Below are 7,057 nucleotides of genomic sequence, written 5' to 3'. Positions count from 1 at the left end.
GTGTTCTAACTGACTGCATCATCGTGATATCACTGCTTCCTTTTACAATGCATGGGCTGAGGGTTTACGCCCGCTTTGCGGAGCTATTTTTATATTGCAGGCAACTGCATCTTACTACAGGTGAGTTCAATTCCAAAGTAAAGGAGAATCATCTGCTTGAAATCTAATTATTTCTAACAACTTCTAAAAGGTGCCAATAGTATTGTCTGGGACATTTTAGGAATTTTGTGAGTAATAAGCTAAGATTTAGTATTGGTTGTTTTTGAGCTTTTTTGTTTTGTTCCACTGCAAACCAAAGAAATACATATGTGGATTCCAAAAGATTTTTTAATGTCAACACTTTCCAGAAGAAATGATGCATTACCCGAAAAAAGTGCAAGGGTCTCGGTGTTTTTGGCCACAAATATATATATATATATGTATATATATATATATATATATATGTATATGTATATGTATATGTATATGTATATGTATATGTATATGTATATGTATATGTATATATATATATATATATATATATATATATATATATATATATATATATATATATATATATATATATATACATACACAAATACACAATATACATATATTTGAAAGAGCTGTGTCTGTACATATGTAACACTTTCTTGCTCCGAAAAATAAGGAAATTTCAAACTTGGCAGTGACATCAATGACAACAGCGATGACATGTTGTAAACTAGCTTTTGTTTGCTGGTTGATTAACTTCATTGTACATCCTGATTTGAGATTCTCACGTCTTTAGTTTTTTTCTTGATGTTTCTCCATCTTTGAATGCACATAAGGGCACTGTGAAAAAAAGAGAGTATCTTAGGAATATACTGTGCAATCATCTCCAGTGTTTGCTATCAGTGTGTTTCGTTTACCTATCTCTAAACCCTATCCATCCCCTCTCTTACCTGGTCTTTTAACCACCAACAAATGATACCACCACTGTCCCTGTGAGTGAATATGTTGTTTGTGTGTTTTACAGCTGCAATATAGTAAACAAGTACTCCAAGTCCTCCTTCCTATTCCTCCCTTTCGAATTAGAACAGGCTCTTTGATAGTTTATCATAATAATAGAAAACAAATATAAAATTAATTTCACATCTTACATGGTACAGGTGAAAACGGGAGGATGTTCTTTCCAAAATGAATGATCTTCCAGCTTTGCATCACGTATGGGGAAAATTCCGCCCAGAATTATGTCACCACTTGATGTCATTCCTCTCAGGTTTCCCATCAAAGACCTGCAAAGCTCTCCGCACACAACAGGAACGTTGACACAAAGTGTAAAGGAGAGTAACAATGTGCATTTGGACATGTTTGAAGTCATAAAAAAGAAAACAAGGTTTCTTATAAACCTCGGTCCCATTTCAAAACCTCACCAAAACTTCCAAATAAAATTAATCTATTGTGTTAAGTATGAAAGAAAGCCATTGATATGGAAAAAATAAAATGCACACACTGCTTTATGTGCTCACGGCTCCACCTCCACCTCCCTGCAGAGATAGTTGTACAAGTCATTTTAATTAATGTTAAAATGCGAATCATAATGAACGAATTATGAGTCATGCACAATTTTTAAGATCACTTAGGTAGAAACAACTGAATTAATAATTATTTAATGGATCCGTGATTAAGATCTGAAAGCAACATAATATCCCACCTGAAACTAATCGCGTTAACGCCTCCATCTCTCCTTTACAATCCACTCTTGATCATCCTTTAATAGTTTATTCTTTGGAATCAACTTGGTAGCAGCAAATACAACACAGATTCAATGTCTCTTGCCTCTTTATTGCGAAAAATATTTGCGTGAGTTTGACACTGCGTCTCAGGTCATTTTAATTTTGATCTCGGCCTCTTGGTATCATGATGCATAAATCGCACCCATGCACAATCAACAAATAGTAGTAATATCGTAACTATAAAGTGCGACAACGAGAATACTATTCTAGGACTGCAGTACAATTGCAAGCCATTGCAGTTCTTCACTATTAATTTTTTTTAAATGGAAACAAGTTCAACACTATTCATCTTACTATAAATGGATGAGGTGTGTGTGTGTGTGTGTGTGTGTGTTTGTGTGTGTGTGTGTGTGTTTGTGTGTGTGTGTGTGTGTGTCATACTTTTTGTGTCTTAATTACCTTTGTCTATTCATTAATTACACACTATTGGAATGTACCTTTTCACCCTTAAGACTGCTGAAACCCTTCAACCTTTGAAGACCCTGTGGACCCAAAAGGCCCTGAAGACCCAGAGGACACAAAAGACCCTAAGGACACAAAGGACCCTGAGGACCCAAAAAGACCCTGAATAGCCAAAAGTCCCCAAAGCCCCAGACGACCCAAAAGTTCCGAAGGACCCAAGAGACTAAAAAGTCCCCGAGGAGCCAAAAGACTCTGAAGACCCAGAATACCCAGAGGACCTCAAAGACCCATATGAAAGAAAAGACCCCTTAAGACTCTACTATAAATGGATTAGGTGTGTGTGTGTGTGTGTGTGTGTGTGTGTGTGTGTGTGTGTGTGTGTGTGTGTGTGTGTGTGTGTGTGTGTGTGTGTGTGTGTGTGTGTGTGTGTGTGTGTGTGTGTGTGTGTGTGTGTGTGTGTGTGTGTGGAAGACATGTTTTTTGTGGAGCGTTCTGATGTGGAATGTGATACACCAAAATGATCATCATGACTTCCTGAGTTGATGAGGCTAATTAACTGCAAAAAAAATCATTAGACTCCCAATGGTTTAAACACACACCATGTTAAGGCCCGGTCACACCTTGACATTTTAGCCAACGTATGCCGATTTTTGAATTTTTTTTCTAAAACGCTGGCACACGTTGAATACGTTATGGGTAAGTTTTGATAACATTGAGAGCACGCTGAAAAACACTGCCATACGTCGTTGTACGTTGGCTTTAAACGTTGTACTTTTTGGTTGTCCTCAAATTTTTTCATGCTTGAAATTTCACGACGTATGCCGGCGTATGACTCACACGTTCCGCTACGCTGGCCACAAGTTATATGCACAGTCTGCGATCATTGACAGACGTCAACACATGCGACTTGTAAGTTAATCATAAGTTGAGACACGCCGAGGTAATGTTTAGCGTACCCGAAACTTATTTCTAACCTATGATTAACGTGTTGTTGGCACGTTACGCGATCGTTGCCACACATCGACAGACGTTACTTTTAAGTTACTCATAAACTGAAAGACGTCGGTATAATGGATCGTCCTTGCATCAGCGTCCACGGCCACGGCCAGGACACTTATTTGCAGCATTCTTCAAACTTTTCTTCGGCATGACGAGGATGTTCACACTTCGATGTCTAGCTTGGCTATGATTCCAATTGTCCATCGGCAGCGTCTATTTAAAATAGTCGAGTTTTAGCGTTTTAACACGTTCAGAAGAAACGCGTCAAATTTCCAAACCCCAGCGTCAAAAAACAAAGGCGAGTGACAGCAATTTAAATCGTTCATTGTAAACAATGAAAATAGCTGAGTGGTACCGTTTAAAAGTCGTTGAGTGTAAAAAAAATCGAATTGTTGAGTGCAAGAGTCTACTTTCTATAGTGGAGATGCAGGCATATAAATCGTTGAATTTATCATTTAAATCGTTAAACGCAAGGACGATCCATCATAACCCACACCCTCCCCCTCACACTCACCTACTACTGCCAACATGAACAAACTACTACTACTACTAATACTAATACTGATACTGATACTGATACTGTTACTGCTGACATGGACATCGACTCAAAAAGGACTCGAAAACAACACTGTTGGGTTCCCCTTTTATGAGCAGCATTTTTATATACCAATTCCCAAAACCGCTGGGAACACGTCTTTATATGGCAGTTGTAAGCTAGAAACACGTTAATTTATTTTATTTGTCGACAGGAAGACGTCATTGGAATACGTCTACATACGTCGATGTGTGTTGGGACGATGTAAAGAATTGGTTCAAAGCACGTCAAACATAAGTTAGAAATAAGTTTCGCGTAAAAAAGACATTACCGCGACGTGTTTCAACTTATGAGTAGCTTAAAAGTAGCTTTTGTGGACGTGTGTAAGCGTCCACATATCGTGTGTACAACTTATCCCCATCGCATGCGGAACGTGTGTCATACGCCGAGTACGTCGTAAAATTTTGAACATGTTTAAAATTTCTTGACGTACTCTACTTACTACGACGTATGATAGCGTACTTTAGCGTTCTACTCACGTATACCAAACTTACTCATACCGTATTTGACGTGCCCCAACGTTTTAAACACATTTTTCTAAGGTCGGCATATGCTGGCAAGATCGCCAAGGTGTGACCGCGATGTTGACACTTCCATTTCTACGGCAGTTATGATTCGAATCGTTGTGCGTCAACCTTTTAATAGGCTACGTCACAACATCGTCGGCGATGCGTGCAACGAGCTATGCCTAAGTTAGACTATCGTTGGGCATCGGTTGTGTAGGCCGACAACAGGTTCAGAGTTCGTTGGTATAAGTTATCTATAACACAACGAAACGTTCTGTGTCCGTTACCAATGCGTTATACATAAGACCAAGTCGCTATGAATACGTCCGAATCTTTAAAAAAAAACATCAAAAGTTCAACGTAAGCCAGCGTTTTACATACATTTTAATACGTTGCCATCGCTGGCTAAAACGTCAAGGTGTGACCGGGCCTTTAGGGTATGTAAAGCGTGGCATAGAATGCATCCTTCATGGTAAGATCACTCGCCTTAGTTGGAGCATAAACTGAGACCAGGGAAATGACACCGAAGGAGTGACGAATTCTCAGTCTCATAATCCGCTCGTTGACTGGTGTTACCTCAATTATCATTGGAGTCAGCTTATTGGACAAAGCTTCAGCAACTCCTTGGGCATGGTAACCATCAGAGCGACCAGATCAATAGTAGGTGTAATCACCCGCCATGATCTCGCCACAATCCGGTCTCCGAACGCCAGTGAGTGCTGCAATATCGATGTCCCAACGCTTGAGCTCAGATGATAACAGAGACAGGTGATCATCCTCTCTTAGGGATAGGACATTCCAAGCACCCACCCGAAGGGACCACCTCGGGTTAACCCAAGGAGACCGCCGTCTGGTGGATGACACCTCAGCACCACTCCGACACACTCTCCCAAAATCTGACCCGGGAATGTTACCCTGTGGTTTCCCTCCGATCATGAAAGATTGGGGGTCCCGAAGGCTTTGCCCCAATCCCGTCATCCGGTGAGCTGCCCTGCGAAGGGAAGCTGCACAGGAGGTACTGCCGGGGAGTGGGTTTTCAGACTTTTTTATGCTTCGAATGTTTTGCGGAATGATGGGTTTTATGGTGGCCGTAGTGCAAATCCTGGCACCAACCTCCAAATAAGAAGTAACCAAACTGCAGGAGGATGTCATCAGACACGATTGGGCACCAGATATGGATGGCCATTGCTCACAAGGAGCTCTTCCACCCTTTGACAGGTTTTGTTTTTAATCCTGCTGGGTGTCCATATCCAAACACCCTCCTCACCAGGACACCTGTTGGGGGAGACGGTTTTGTCACCGACAACCCGATAATGGAACAGGTTCGTACAGGTTTACATGATACCTGTAGCAAGTCACAGATCTGATCTGGCCTGACCTGACAAAATCTTTCCTCAATACAGAAGTGTTAAGTTATCTGGAAAAAATAGCAGCTGCCATGGAACTGCTTATGAATGAAACTGTGGATAGTTTATCATATATGAAATGCAAATGGTAACTGTGCAAAATCGAATCACTTTGGATTTAGTCCTTGCTCCAAAAGGGGGAGCCTGTCCTCTTATTGGGTTTGAATGTCATACTTCTATCTCAGACAAATTAGAATACATTGAAAATTAAAGGAGAAGGAGAAGCTAACTTTCATAATTATTTTACAGATGATGGAATATTTTTTGACTAAAAGGGATCTTTGGAGGATGGTGGACAAAATTATTGATTTTTGTTCAACATGTTATTTATTATCAATTATCATAGTACTTTTCAATTGTGCAACTACAACATTGTCCTCACTAAAGGCACTTTCACTGATTGCCTCATGCTTTGAGAGGAACAGTACAACCTCTTCAATTGTACAAACTGAAGAGGTCTTTGCTGGAATTGTGAAAATTGGAACCCTGATAAATACTGCTGCCATTTCTACATGCAAATAGCAAATGAGGTGATTGTTTTTGAGTATACACACACAACAGAGATTTCTTTAGATTTTAGCATGTCGTTTAGGTGTGAGTGAGAAAAACAAAGAAAGGTAAAATTCTGATATATCATGTAATCCAAAATAGGTGTTTCAAAAAAACAACTTTGTCAGTCTTATTGAAATGCATGGGCCCACTACGTTTTATTGTTTTATTGAATCACAATCAGTTTTTAACCTTGATTTTGTTTGTTTCAGAGTTCTGAGAGCAGTTGAACTACGTGGTATACAATTTCGTCTAATGAAGCTTTGGAAGAGCTTCCACCGAAAGATTGGACGATTGGGAGAACCCAGATTTGGGTGATTGGGCATTCAACACATGATCATGGCACAACCCCGTTCCTGAGGAGTTGAGAAGAACATGTAAAAAAAGAAAAAACAAAACCCACTGAAAAGAAGTTTGAACAAGTCAAACCCCGAGAAGGCAAAGACTTCACGTCGCCAATGCATGGTGCCTGCCTGGGGGAACAACCCTGACCACACTCGCAAATTGCTGCTCTGTAGATACATCATGAACTTGAATGCACAACGAAAACCCTGAAGGTCCATATGGCAAGTCATCTGCAACGTGAGTAGATGTAAAATGTTGCTTCTGGGACGTCCTTTCAAATGAATGGGGAAAAAGGGAAAAACTATCTGACCCAAGCCTCAACAGCTTAAAATGGGAGACTCACTTCCTCCGTCTTTCATACAAGCAAATGAAAAATTGAGACTTATTGTTAAAGGCATTTCTTTCCCCCAACATAATCACAGTCCTTTCATATTTTCATTATACTCAAAGAGCGAACCAACGAATATTTGTCCATGTTCTACTTTAGGGAATTAGTTA

At 40.0% G+C, this 7,057-nt stretch overlaps 1 long non-coding RNA gene across 1 annotated transcript in view; it reads right to left on the bottom strand.

The window, feature by feature from the left end:
• Nucleotides 1-615: 615 nt before the first annotated feature.
• LOC147035278 (uncharacterized) overlaps nt 616-7,057 on the bottom strand; it is an 85,009-nt gene continuing 78,567 nt past the window's right edge. The window contains exons 2-3 of the long non-coding RNA XR_015061742.1: nt 1,122-1,266; nt 616-813 (exon numbers count right to left, since the gene is read on the bottom strand). This is a non-coding gene — a long non-coding RNA (uncharacterized LOC147035278). The remainder of the gene's footprint in view (nt 814-1,121; nt 1,267-7,057) is intronic.

Source organism: Eptatretus burgeri, chromosome 1 (genome assembly GCF_056783735.1).
Source record: "Eptatretus burgeri isolate ZD-2024b chromosome 1, Ebu_testis_v1, whole genome shotgun sequence".
Taxonomy (NCBI): Eukaryota; Metazoa; Chordata; class Myxini; order Myxiniformes; family Myxinidae; genus Eptatretus; species Eptatretus burgeri.
Note: the sequence above shows the minus strand (reverse complement) of the source record. Positions and strands in the feature narration are given on the sequence as shown.